The sequence below is a fragment of the Aquarana catesbeiana genome, linkage group LG09 (assembly GCF_042186555.1).
Source record: "Aquarana catesbeiana isolate 2022-GZ linkage group LG09, ASM4218655v1, whole genome shotgun sequence".
Lineage (NCBI taxonomy): Eukaryota > Metazoa > Chordata > Amphibia > Anura > Ranidae > Aquarana > Aquarana catesbeiana.
This window is the reverse complement of record NC_133332.1, coordinates 174,557,877-174,573,758: the sequence shown is the minus strand read 5'-3', so window position 1 is coordinate 174,573,758 and position 15,882 is coordinate 174,557,877.

Sequence of the window (15,882 nt, the reverse complement as noted above, 5' to 3'; positions counted from 1 at the left end):
GGAACGATACGATAACAAACTGCACTCCACAACAGGAATGCAGTTTGAAACAAATGAGAATAAGAATTAAAAAAGGGAAAAAAAGAAGAAATAAAAAACCTCAATATTAATAATAATACATATATTTAATATCCACATTATAAAAATCTATATTTATTTATATGGTTTATTTCAAATACTTAAAAGTTTTCACCATGTGGTCATAAATATACACCAACATGGTCAAATGATCTAATTGGACCCACCTGACAGTACCAAGAAAAAAAAAGGAGAGTAATAATTATTAAGTGTATAATGTGAAAAATATAATAATATGGAAGAAAAAAATTACATTTAAGAGTTTATGTGAAAAACTTGATTATAATATGAGGAACAAGTTAAATGTGTATGTGTTTATGTGAAAAACATAAATATTTGAATAATGGAACAAAATGCTTAAGTGAATATATAAATATAAATATAAGTTAATTGGTGGAAAAAATAATTATTAGGAACTAAATTATTATTAATACCTTGTGTGTACGCACACAATTAAGTGAGCTACACACTAAATAATATATAATATAAATGAACACTACATAAAAATGATGAAAAATAATAAAGAATCCTCCTCGATCTAATCAACTGTATGGATCTACCTCAGGTACTTTCCCTCTCCCAACAAGTTTTGGCAGGAACTACCAAGGACACTCCCTCTGAATCCAAACTAAAGAAAAAATCCTCTTTATTTCCCCCGCCCAGCTCCAATCTGAACATTGCTGCATTTTTGCGGTTAGTAAACGGTGATATTGATAAACTTCACGTAAACCATCTTAGGGCAACCAATATCAATTCCTCTGAAAAACAAGCCATAAAATCTCTCAGTGAAAATGCCTCCATTACTATTAAACCTGCGGATAAAAGGGGGAACATCTTCCTTATGGACAACACACAATATGTTGCCATGTGTTCTAAAATCTTAAGAAATAAAGATTGGTACAGAAGGATAACTCCTGACATAGTCCAAAAATATAACTTGGAGTTCTACAAATTAGTAGACCAAGCTTACTCTAATAACATCATTAATAAGACAACCTGGGACTATATCAGAATGACCTTTCCTAGAGTACCAACCTTTTACTCATTGCCCAAGGTCCACAAAGATGTACATAACCCCACAGGCAGACCAATCATATCTGGTAGAGGATCCATCAGCGAGAACGCTAGTCGCCTCCTTGATGAATACCTCAAACCTTATGTAATCTCTATACAGTCCTATGTCAAGGACACAATCCACTTCCTCAGTATCATTGAAAATCTTGTGATTCCGGACGGGGCTCACCTCGTCACTATAGATGTGGAGGCACTCTACAGCTCCATCCCCCACCACAAGGGGGTGGCGGCTGTGAGGCACACCATCTTTCAAAGCAGTGATGTGGATTGGGGATACAATGAATTCATTTTGTCACTCCTTGAATACATCCTATACCACAATGTCTTCACATTCAAAGGCTCCCGCTACCTCCAGGTGCAGGGGGTAGCGATGGGGACTTATTGTGCCCTGTCCTATGCCAACCTGTACCTGGTTGAGTGGGAGAATATGTTTTTAAATGATGAAGATTTGTCGATGTACACAGACCACCTCTTAGTGTGGTTTAGGTACATCGACGATATCTTTACAATCCAGGATGGTCCTTTCGAACTACTCAATCAATGTCTGGCACGCATGAACCGTAATGAATTCAATCTCTCGTTCACCATGTCCTCTGATACCAATACCATCTCTTTCCTTGATGTGCAGATTTCTAGAAACATCGACGGAACACTCAGCAGCAGCCTCTACCGCAAAACCACAGCAGGCAATAACATTCTCCATGCCTCCAGCTTTCATCCGGAGACCCTGATCAAATCCATACCATACAGCCAATACTTAAGGGTGAGGCGTAACTGTACCAATGATGAGGTCTTTCGCCTCGAAGCAGGTAAATTGCATGATAGGCTGCTGCTGAGGGGTTACTCCATTACATCACTGAAAAAGGCGTTGCGACAGACTACGACCTGAAACAGACAGGATCTCCTCTATTCCCAAAAGCCTACCAAATCAGATAATTTCTTGAGAATCATAACAAAGTACTGTATCCAACATGCCGAAGTTCGGAGAATCGTTTCCAAATATTGGCATGTTCTTACGATGGACCCTAATTTTAAGAAATTTACTGCCAGAGGCCCCCTTGTTCACTTTTAGAAAAGCAACTTCTATTGCCTTCAAATTGGTTAGAAGTGAATATAGGGGAAGGGGCGTGGCTTGGCCGAGCGGGGCGTGGCTTGGCCGAGCTAGGAGATGGCTGCCTGAGAACACAGCTCCCGCCGTTGCATCCTTTTCACCAGTCATACCGGAGGTAAATATCGCTATACCTGTCAGTGAAACGATGGGAACAGCCTCCCGACACACTTCTACCTCACGGTCCCGCTCACCCCGCGAAACGACCGGGAATTCCAACCAAAACATCCCTGACATGTTCAGGGCGCAGAGAAGCAACATGGCGTCGTCCCGTCATGACTCCTCACAGGCCTCAGCAGCACAGCTTGCGGGACAGTTCTCCACATCACAGATATCACCCCCCTCTACACAGGTTAATCCGCAACCACCATCCCTCAACATACATGATCTGAGGGCGATCGCTACCGACATCAAGGACACTCTTTCAGCAGCCATTGCGGAATTAAGAGTAGATATCCACACCCTGAACGACCCAGTTCTTGAAGTGGAAAAAACCACAGCGAAACATGACTTGGTACTCCGCAAAGCAACACGTCGGATAGACACACATACCATGCAGCTACGAGAGACACAACGCCGCATTGAAGACCTTGACAACCGAGGTCACAGACATAACCTCCGTGTGAGAGGCATGCCGGAGTCCATTGATGCGGATCACTTGACCCCTGCTGTGACTGAACTATTCAATAACCTGCTGGAAAGACCGCCTCAAACCTGCATAGAAATGGAAAGAATCCACAGGGCATTACGCCCCAAAGGCAGAGACAATGACCCACCCAGGGATATAATTTGTTGTCTTGTGGATTACCGGATAAAAGAAGATATCCTGAGACAAGCAAGGCTCAAACAACCGATACAATACAATGGCGCCCAGCTTCAGATTTTCCAGGACTTATCAGGAATCACACTACAACAGCGCAGGGACTTGAAACCACTGCTAGATGAGTTACGCGCCAATGGGATCATATACCGCTGGAAATTTCCCTTTTGCCTGGCAGCAACCCATCTCGGCCGTACTGCATTCCTAAAAGTGCCTGAAGACCTGCCTCACTTCTGTGATAGCCTGGGGATACCTTTGGTTGAGGTACCAAACTGGTATGCGGATTTCCGACATCAGGCTGCAGGACGCCATCCCATGCAGGAAGAACCGATGGAAGCACAGGATTCACGCTCACGCAGAAGAAGGTCTCCATCTGGCATCAGATCGCACGCAGGACATCAAGGCTTTCAACAACGCCACAGCCCTACGGATTCCCCGCGTTCTCGTAGAGCCCGTAGAGACTACTGATACCTGCTTTATTTAAGGCGGCCGCTGTGATTGCAGACTATATACTCCAGTTTCCACACTCCGTGATGACATTCACCTACTCCGGTTCCTGTAGTTTTGCCAGAATATTTGTTACTCACACTGCGAAACCCCCTATTCAGTTTCAGAGGTTGGTTACCTCAATCTCTTCTGCACAGAATTTCAACTGTATACTAGCACTGCACAGTCTCCTTCAGACAATACACATTTCACCTTGCCTGTACTCTGTACCTGCCCGCAATGAGAGCTGACTGCCAAATACTTCTGCTTTACAGTGACCCAGCCCTGTGTGCTCTGACACTATACGGTATACAGTGTGCTTCTTACAGACATCTATCAATTTGCTGTGAACATCGTTAATGCCTGTAACTGCAGATTCAAATAGACTCAAGCCTCTAACCTAAACTCCATATTATAAACTATATATAATATGAATTAAGATAACTGTCTTATGCCTCAACGGCAGTGGACAGAATGCGACTCTCTCATACTACAGGTTGGTGTGTAAATTTTACAAGTACAGTTGTACACAAAGACAGCTAATACTGTAAGGTACGTTGTTTGGTTAAACTATAGCTCACTAGCTCCTCCTATGCTGTGTAGGTCACACATTCACACACAACGAGGGCTCCAAGTGAAATTATATTATATACAATAGACTATTCATTCACACTGCATCCTCTCCTCTCCATTATTTCAAGCACCTAATTGAGGCACCTCTCCAATATATAAGGCAATACCATGCCCTTAGAAAAGCTTATTCTTTAATATATTGCAGACTTATTCTTTTCACTGCAGAATAAACGTGTGAATCACACTACCGGTTCATAGTGGGTGTCTCCCTTGGATGGTAGATGCATACGGAAGTAGACTGAATTCTAAGGTAAACCGATATAAATGAAGATAATGACAGGTGGAATGCATTTGCCAATGAGGATGATACCTCCAGAAAAAGGTTACACTTGCACATATTTGCCTCGCACCACTCGTTCACACACATCTATGTAAGAGGTTTGGTTGCTTGAAGACATCTCATCTTAAATATGGAGAGAACAGGTGTCAGCAGAAAGAATATGCCCAATTCTGGAGGAACACATTTCAACTGCAGTGCATGAGCTAGTATTTACACAGTAGTTCCACAGGTTTCACTGTTTATGTTTTTACACTTATACTGGTATCGCAGATTAGTTTCCTTTAGTTTGCTTTAATTGACTAATGGCAATAGGTTACGTGTTCACCTGTCACTGAGCCCACACTTTACTATGGCTTGTGACAATACAGGTTACCCTCATGACATAACAACACACTGTATGCATGCTCACACACTGAACCTTACGATGCATCCCGCTCACAACACACTGCTTTTGACTGTATCCCCACGGCTAAGGGATTCCCTCTCTCATCTAAATTACTCTCTACACTATACTAAGCCTTAGAGACTGATAACATGATCGAGGCTGATATAGTTGACATTATAATTTTGAACTATTGTCCCGCCCCCTCCTTCTCTAGCACTAAGTAGAATGCAACGGCGGATTACCACCTTTCCGTACAACTCACAGTAGATCCGTAGCTCGATTCAACCCAACCCCCACACAGTGCAGTGAAAAGGCTAAGGCTGATATCTGATCCTTTTCACACTAACTGTGCACTGTATTTTTCTGACCTTTTTCGTTGTAGATAAGGTTAGTTACTTTCACCCTTCTCCTCCCTTATACCTTCACTCTCTTCTACATAAACACACAGCTTCATCCTAGGCTTTCCACCCCCAGCGGAAGAACCACAGTCTCCCTATTTTAACTGATAGTTTGACGCCCTCCCACCAATACTAACATGGCAGATAATGACCAGGCTATCTGCAAGAAGACAAACCATAATGAAACACAAACTAATGTCCAAATAAGAATTGACTCCATAAACATCAGAGGCCTGAACACTCCCGAAAAACGATCACAACTGTTAAATTCTTTACACAAAAATAAAACACAAATCGCATTTATACAGGAAACTCATTTCCGTGCTGACAACGTACCCAAACTGGGGAACTATCGCTACCCTACAATGTACCATGCCTGCAATGACTCTTCCAAAACAAAAGGGGTGGCTATACTAATCTCGAAACATTGTCCGTTGCTAATCACAGAAACCATGCAAGACCCTAATGGTAGATACCTATTCCTTAAAGGAACATTACATAACAAGCCCATTACTCTCGCAAACATATATGCTCCTAACACTAAACAGGTTACATTTTTCAGAGAAACCCTACAATTGCTCACGGAATTCTTCTCTGGCATCCTTATACTGGGTGGTGATTTCAATGTAACACTAAACCCCCACCAGGATTCCTCAACTGGCACAACATCCTTGCCGTATAGAGCTCTAAGAGCGATCAAACAACAGTTACAAGAACTGACATTGCATGATACGTGGCGCACACTTCACCCAAATGATAGAGATTTTACATTTTTTTCACCACCCCATAACAAGTATTCCAGAATCGACCACCTTTTTATCTCCCAAAATGACTTATCTTTTCTCAAACATGCGACCATAGACCCTATGATCCTTTCTGATCACAATCCCATTTCACTGACATTAAATATCCCGATGTCACGCCCCGCACACTCGATATGGCGTTTAGACAACTCTCTATTGACAGACCTGGACGCTACATCCAAAATTCAAGACAGACTAATCCACTACTTCAAAGAAAATGCCACTGAGGAAACAAACCCATCCATCGTATGGGCTGCACATAAGTGTGTAATAAGAGGTGAATTAATCTCATTAGCTACAGCCAAAAATAAACAATGGAAAGCCCACATAACATCCTTAACATCCAAAATACATGCCCTTGAAAGGCTACACAAAGCATCCCTGGCCAATAAATCGCTTACAGAACTTCTGCAAGCGAGGGAAGAACTTAGAGACGAATTGCATAAATCACTGAGACGCAAATACATTTTCACCCAAAAATTATATTATGAATGTGGCAATAAATCCGGTAAGTTAATGGCTAAAGCCCTGCAACATAGAAAGGCAGCTTTGACCATCCACGAGATTAAAGATCCTAGCGCGAAGTCTTTTACATCCCCGGAAGACATTGCCACACAGTTTGTAAATTATTTCACTAAACTCTACAACCTACCAACACCAGAAATTAAAAATCCCCCACGAAATAGACAGGAAGCGATATCTACATTCTTGACACAGCATGGTATACCACATATTTCCCCTGAAGCATCCAAGACCCTTGATTGCCCTATTAACATTGAGGAAACCACAATAGCATTAAAACAACTCAAAACAGGGAAAAGCCCTGGCCCAGATGGGCTTACTGTAGGCTATTACAAAACATTTCCAGAAATCCTTACCTCTCATTTTGTTACGGCATTCAATGCACTTTCTAATATCCCACACCCTAATAGAGATTTATTGGAAGCCCATATCACTCTCATTCCAAAACCCGGCAAAGACGATACACTAGTGACTAATTATAGACCTATATCCCTCCTTAACGTTGACCTTAGACTTTATGCTAAAATTCTTGCAAATCGACTACTCCCTATCATCCCTGACCTCATCTCCCTCGACCAAGTTGGTTTTGTCCCCGGCAGAGAAGCTAGGGATAACACCATAAAAGCCCTACATATCCATCATATCCTCTCATCATCTCACACACACAAACGCCAGGGATTCCTCCTATCGCTCGATGCGGAGAAGGCGTTCGACAGAGTAGCATGGGACTACATGGCAGCGACATTACAAGCAATGGGCCTCCCATTGCAATTTCTTCAAATGATATTGGCTCTATACACATGCCCTACTGCTAGAATAAGAATTAATGGACGCCTGTCGGACGCCTTCTCCGTATCGAATGGTACACATCAAGGGTGCCCGTTATCACCCCTTATTTTTATACTCACGTTAGAACCTATCTTACGCAAACTGCGGACAAACCCCTGACATTAAAGGCATTAACATTGACAATAAACAGTACAAAATAGCTGCTTACGCAGACGACATCCTACTTTTCCTGTCAGAACCCCTGATAACTATTCCCAACCTATTAAAAGATTTTGCTTCCTTCAACGAACTCTCAAACTTAAAAATCAATTTCACAAAGTCTAAAGCCCTGAATATCTCCCTCCCAAAGACATTAGTGACACAATGTAAAACAAATTTCCCTTTCCAATGGGAAGCACATGCCCTTACCTACTTAGGAATCCAAATACCAACACATTTAGAGGATATATACGACAAAAATTATTTATCTTTACTAAATACTATTCAAAAAGATCTCCTTAAGTTGTCATCAGGCCCTTTCTCATGGTTTGGAAGGATTGCCATCGTTAAGATGAATGTATTGCCGAGAATACTGTATGTACTTCAGACCATCCCAATCAAATTGCCCTCATCATTTTTTACCACATACAAACGAATCTGTCGTGGCTTTATATGGGCAGCAAAATCCCCCAGATTGAGCTGGAATAGAATGACTATTCCCAAACCAAAAGGAGGCCTCGGCCTCCCGGATATCCAGAAATACCATTGGGCTTGCCACCTTACGAGAATTATCGATTGGCATATACACAAATCCACTAAAGATTGGGTTAACATTGAAAACTCCTCCGCCCACCTACCCCTCTCTCACTTACCATGGATTGATGCAAATTCACTACCGAAAGAATACACTACACATCCATTGACCGGACCCACTATTCAAGCTTTCACAACAATTTTCAAAAAACTGGGATGGTGCTCCTCTCCAGGACCGCTGACCCCCTTGACTAATAACCCAGACTTCTCACCTGGAGTACCATTCCAGGATCGATCTCAAACCCTAGCCCATAGTCCTCTTAGAGCCTCACAATTTTTCCATAAGGCTGTACTTCATCCTTATGATAAGATACCTGCACACTTCCCTGAATATCATATACCATTTTACAAATTTCTACAAATCAGACACTTTCTGACCAAGGCCAAACCCACTTCTCAATGGTTTAGAGACCTAACTCCCTTTGAAGCGCTTTGCACCAGTACACCTCCACAAAGACATCTCATCTCAGAGGTCTATTCGCTACTCTTTCCTGACCAAGACCCCACGATTACAACAGCCAACCAAAAATGGGAAACAGAACTTGAGATACAATTATCGACGGAAGATTGGGGAAACATTTACAAACACATCCATAAAGGTTCAGTGAATGTATCAGCACAAGAAAACTCTTACAAAATATACACAAGATGGTACAACACGCCAGACAAAATCCACCTATACCACCCCTCTGTTTCGCCTATGTGCTGGAGATGCAATAACAAAGTGGGTTCTTTGCTCCATATTTGGTGGACCTGTCCACAGATACAAAAATTCTGGAAAAAAGTACATGAGGTGATACGCCACGTCACTACTTACACCCTATCCTATACACCATCACAATACTTATTACACCACTCTTCAATCCCACAACATGCATACCGTAAGTCTCTCACACTCCACCTGGTGAATGCAGCTAAACAATGCATACCAGTACAATGGAGGAGTACTACACCACCTACTTTAACAGATTGGTTCAAGCGTATAGAAAAGATCTCCGAGATGGAAAACATAATCCATCAAGCCAAAGACACTCCTTCGAAATACAGGAAAACTTGGGCCTGTTGGATACACTTCAGGGACTCCCCTAAATACCAAGAGTTTCTGCAACACCTATAATCTTGTCAGATAACAACGAAAGTATAACAGACCAATATCTACTACATGTAACATGCCGCGATATATAGACTTACAGAGTCTTCTTCTATGCGCAGGGTATACCAAGGTTCATTCCCAGCCCCCCCTCCGTAACGGACATGAAGCGACATATGCCCATAGTGATCCCGGATACATGTCTTTTTGCTTATAGCTCTCACTTTCACTATCGTTCAGTACACACATCCCTATTTACCAATATATGTGGAACATTTTCTTAAATGTTCAACCTACCATTCCCTTTCTGGTAGGAAATTACATCGTAAAGCTCCACTACATACCCTGGTCCTTCTTCCCATTGAGTGACTTTGTTCACCCATTTATGTCACGAAAGTACATTATATCTTCATTTCAGCATATATATAAAAGCCAGAATAACTGAATGTGTTACTAATCGTACCTACCGCACAGTGTGATCCCTCTTGGGGTGCGGGAATGAGAAACTGGCACATACTGATCTAATTACCTAAGGCACATAACATCGTAGACCTCAGAACTCATTTTGACATACAAGTCAACTTATGGTATATCCTAAAGTTATTTCACATGTTTTGTTCTAAGTACAATTATGATATTTTCTACATTTGTTATTGTACTAAATACTATTGCGGTAAACACCTGTACAGTAAGCTGCTCAGTAAAGCATACTTAAGATTGTACCCAAACTGCAAGATGTAATTGTAACATGCATTTGATGCTATTGTCACTAACATTTCATGAAAGTTTTGACTATGTACTGTTATACCATTTGTACAACATAACATTTATAAATTCAATAAAACTATTTGAAACAAAAAAGAAGTGAATATAGGGGAAATAATGAGGTTGTTCACTGCAAATATAGAGGCACCTATATGTGTGGGACATGTGGCTACTGCAGATACATGGACACCAGCAGAAGACAAATTTTACCGGGGAGATTATAATGTTAATGGGGAGATTTTGAAACCCCGACAATTCGCGAACTGTCAAACTTTTGGGGTTGTTTACCTTCTGAAATGTGACTGTGAATGTTTTTACGTTGGAAAGACCAAGCTCCCCTTTTGGAAAAGAGCATACCGACACATCCACAGTATGCAGACCTGTAACCCAGACCTACCTCTGGGGAGACATACCACTCTGGTCCATTCAGGGGTCTTTACCAGGATCAAATTTTTGATTTTGGACCGTATCCACCCCAGCTCCAGGGGAGGAGACTGGAACAAGAGTCTCCTCCAGCTTGAGCTGCGGTGGATATATAACTTGAGGGCTACCTATCCACCTGGGTTGAATGATGCCATGTGTTTCAGGCCATTCCTGGATAGCTTCAGCTCGGGAGGTATGGAGAAATAATGGAACCATCACAATCTCCTGTTCCCCTCCTGTTTATCCCATTAATCCCTTGCCGGTTTTTTGATCTGACATGCCTGGTCTCTGTGTATATGTATTATTCCATTTCTCTTTTTTCATCTTTTTTTGCCCTTTTTGTGTCCATTTTGTGAGGATTTGGCATGGAGCTCCCTGTTGATCCCTTCCCTATGGCTCAATATAATATGAGACTTATGTACTTGCCTCTTTGTACCCATATGGTTTTCATGTCACCTAACTATATTCTATTTTTCCTTTTGGGCCTCTCTACATTCACATCCATCTACATGTGCACCCGACGCGGCAGGGAGGACTTTTTGAGTGCCTCCAGGGATCGAGTCTCCGCTTTCCATTGTGGACACTCCGTCCTATTGGTGTCCATGGCGACCCCGTCATGAGGTACCTCTGCCGCGCCGGTGGGACGCTACTGCGTTGTGCCCCTCCATGCTGCTCTCTCATGGCGTCAGTGCGCATGCACCGTAGGGCCGGCTTGGTTGCTGTGTTGTCCATGCGGTGCATGCGTGCTGCGTCCTCTGTGCCTGCGCCATGGGGAGACACTGCGCAGCAGCGACCCGGGGGGCCCCGCCTTTGGAGGTTTGGCTTAGGGGAGGAAGCACCCAGCTGTTCGGCATCTCGCTGAACAGCTGATCATGGGGGTCTTATATATACCAGCTGTCAGAGTGGCTCAGGCAGGGCTTGTGGCATGACGCTCTTTGGATACACCTCTGTCTAGGTAAGCTACCATACATACTGCTTTCTTTCACACTCAACGGCTCTTTCTATGATGCATTAGCCAGTTTGGTTACAAGCTTCCCTTGATATTGATTTATACATTTTTTATCACTAGACAGTGGTCCACCTGTGTGTCCTCTCTGACCCCACAACTGCCTCATCTGCTCTGTCACTGGCTTGTGAGTGCTGCTACTTGTCAACCTGGGTAGGTTCGATGCAACCTTACATATTTGTTTTGGTTGGGGGATCTATAGTATCCCCATCCCCCTATATACATATACACCACCCAGTTCCGGACACTCTGTACTCTTATTTATGTCGTGTGTTTTTCTTTCTTCTTTCCAGATCCCCCTTTTTCTTTGGGCCCCAGTGCACATGTCACCCCGCCTATGGTCTGAAGTATTCGGAACCTGGTGAGGCTGTTCGAGTGCGGGGAGGTAGATACAGCTCCTCACCCTATACGCATTGGCCCTGTTTTCATCTCCTTGCCGTTTTTGGAGGGGGAACTGTGGGCAACTCCATGCCTCATCTGTTTTTATCAATGTATTTGGATGCATGTATGTAATTCTTCAGCGATTTTGATGCGAGTATTGTGTCTTTGGTATTCACTATATATGCTCTTATGTGGTATGATCCATTTATTGATTCCTATGTATTTGAATCTCATAGATATTATACTCCCTGTGAAAACCCCTGATGATGGAGACTACAACTCATCTCTGAAACATTGTTGGGTTTGGGAATATATATTTTGTCATCTTTGCTGAAACGTTTGTACCACATGATGCATCCTTGTTTTTATTATATTTTCATTATTTATGTTTCATGTATTTAATAAACTTTATACTTTTTGATACATATGTTTTACGTTTGGGTAGTGCCTTTAAAGTCCCACCCCTAGGGGTTTTTTCCATTTCTATTAAAAAATATATGGTACAAGAAGGGAGTAAAGAAAGGGTGGGTAAACAAATGGGGGCCAAAAGTAAACCACCAGAAGGCAGCCAAAAGACCAGATCGAGAAAACAGTTTGAAGACGCAGAAACCCCCATAGCAAGTAGCAAGGTACTCATGGCATCAGAGGAAGAAGCTATAATGGAACCCAAACAAAAAAAACATCTACCAACCAAGAGTGAAATGGCAGAAATTTTGCGAGATTGGAAACAGTTATAAAAGGAGAAATAGCAACCCTCCATGAAGATATGAATCATATAGTAAAAAGCGTGGAAGACACGGAAGTAAGGCTGGACATGCAGGGAGAGGAGATAAAAAAACTTAAGGCACAAATAAATGAGATGCAGAAAGATCAGAGGAATATATTATACAAAATCGAACACCAAGAGAACTGGAACAGAAGGAAAAACCTCTGGATCAGAGGTCTTCCGGAGATACAAGGAGAAAAGGAGGAATTGCAGGAAAAAATTGATAAAATCTTTGGGCATATGATAAATACATTGAGTGCAAGTAGTAAAATTAAGTTTGAAAGAATACATCGGATCAGAAAACCCGCAGAAATAGCAGGGGATATCCCAAGAGATGTTATCGCAAGATTTCACAACTATCAAGATAAAGAACAGATTAAGGCATGCCTGAAAAACAACCAACCAGTGAAATATGGAGAGACAACCCTGCAGATCTTCCCAGACCTGGAAGCAGAGACTCTGGCCAGGAGAAGAATCCTGAAACCCCTGCTTGTCCAGCTTAAAGCGCATAATGTTCAATACTCATGGGGTTTCCCAGTCTGCCTAACAGGACGCAAAGAAGCCTGTTCTGCAACGTTAAGATTTCCAGAAGATACACCAAAATTCTGTAATCACTTAATTATGCCAATAGTAGAAATCCCGGGTTGGTGGGAAAGAATTGAAAATCTAGAAAGCCCTGAAGTATCGCAAGCATGACAACCCGTCCTTAAAGCGAAACAATCAGAAGGGAAGAAGAAGTAAAATTTAAAGGAACTGGAAAATAAGACCCGGAGAAAATGTGTCTGAAAAGGCTATCTTGAAGGGGGTTTTTGGTACGGGGGTGGTGGGGGAGGGGGACTGGGGGGAGGGAAACGGGCACGGGAACCCCCAAAATTTTGGGGGAGCAATGGTTCCGGCGGTGGCCGACCCGAGCCCAACCTCTAGGGGGTTAACTGAGGAGCCAGGAGGAGTAAGTGGGGCCTCAGTTTGCTGGGCCATGGGGAGGCCTTTTTCCCCCAGGTGGGAGGGTGAGGAGGGGAGATGTTAGGGAAGGGAGGGGGGAGGGGGGGAGGGCGGGATGGAGGTGAGGGGATGGGTTGGGAGGTGGGATAGAGAGGGCATTCACTATATAGACCCCTACTCCTATGGTTGGTTTGGAACAGAAAATCAATTTTTATAGTAAGAAATTATGTCTAGCCTGAACATAATTTCATATAATGTACGGGGTTTGAATTCTCCCATAGAGTGTGCTAACATAATGGGTGAATTGAAATTTTTTCAAAAGGTTTCCCAGTTTGGTATTATGGAGATTCTCCTATTAGTCGAGCAAAAGGAGTCACTATAGGGTTTGCCAGGGGGTAAGGTTCGAGTTAGAGGAGAGAATAACTGACCCTGAGGGGCGTTATCTTTTTTTGAGATGAAAACTAAATGGATTTGAATGCTCACTGGCAAACATATACGGCCCTAAAAAAATGCAAATAGATACCTGCTGGGGGTTTTAGCGAAGTTTATGGAATTAAAGAAGGGGGGGCACAATAGCAGGGGATTTTAATTTCTGTTTTGAACCGGGAAGAGACAGTACGTCCCATGCACGGGGACAGGTGGGGTATGGATGAATAAACTGAAAAAGAAACTACATCAGTATCAACCTGTAGATGCATGGAGGATGCAACACAATAACGTAAGGGATTACACATTCTACTCCCCCATGCATGCAACGTATTCTAGACTAGATTTTTTCCTGGTTGAGCACTGGCTATTAGAGGATGGGACTAGCACAAATATTGGAATAACGACCTTCTCAGACCATGCACCTGTGAGTTTACAACTGAAAACTGGGGAGAGTCAAAAAAGAGTAATATATGTAGGGAAAATGAGGACCTTCTACATGACAAAGAAATTGAAAAGTGAATAAAGGAAGAACTAGAACTGTACTTTAAAACAAATGTTGCAGTGGCTATCTCAGAAGCTACAGTCTGTGAGGCTCACAAAGCCTATATCAGGGGTATTCTAATTATGGCTGGATCAGAGAAAAAAAAAGAACTAAGAGAGATAAAATAGCCTTAACAAAAGAAATCTCGGACTTAGAACAACAACATAAGATAACTGGAGAGGGGGAGGTGTTGTTAAGGCTATATGGGAAAAGATAGGACATGTGGGTTCTAGTGGAACAAGAAACACACATGGTATAAAATGTAATCAAAGAAGAAAGATATATAGGAGGGAACAAACCGGGCAAATTCCTGGCAAAGGTATTAAAAAAAAAGGAAACTATCAACTATATAGAAAAAATATAGACAAGGACAGGGGATATTAGACATAGAACCAGAGATATTGCGAAAATATTCCAAGACTATTACAGGGGGCTATACGCAATTAACGAGAAAGATACCCAAGAAGAGATTGGGAAAAAAACAAGAGAAAATAAAAGCTTTCTTAAAAGATATAGGATTAAATAAAATAGCAGAAACTAAACAGAGCGCTTTAGAGGCCCCCATAACAGAAGAAGAGTTAAAAAAATGCTGCAGGAAACACCAGCTGGCAAAAGTCCTGGACCCGATGGCCTAACAGTATTATACTACAAAAAATTTCAGGACCGATTAATCCTCAAAATGTGTTCCTATATGAATGGGATTGGGGATAAATGGGAGATGAGGAAGGAAGTGTTCGAAGCCAATATTACCATTATCTTGAAAGAAGGTAAGGATAGCACACTCTGTTCCAGTTACAGGCCCATTTCACTCTTAAATGCAGATACAAAACTATTTGCTAAAGTTCTAGCTGAAAGGATGAAAAAGATAATGAATCAGATCGTACACCCAGACCAGGTTGGGTTTATACCAGGAAGAGAGGGGAGGGATAATGGTATCAAAACGCCCTTGTCAGTGCAGAAAATTAAAGACAGTGAAGTCCCAGGACTACTCCTGTCAATTGATGCTGAAAAAGCTTTTGACAGGGTGGACTGGGGCTTAATGCAGCGCACGTTGGAGGAGATAGGACTCAGGGAAAAAATGATCAGATAAATAAAGGCATTATATACCCGACCTACAGCGAGAGTGAAGGTAAATGGTTTACTCTCGGAGCCATTGGAAATGTTCAATGGTACACGACAGGGGTGCCCACTTTCCACATTACTGTTTGTGCTGGCACTCAAACCCCTTCTAATAAAGATAAGGCAAAACCCGGACATTAGCGAGATAAAAATTGGTGAAGAAGTTCATAAACTGGCTGCCTTCGCGGAGGACATTTTATTCTATGTTACCCGCCCAAGAACTACCCTACCAAATCTGATCACAGTCCTAAA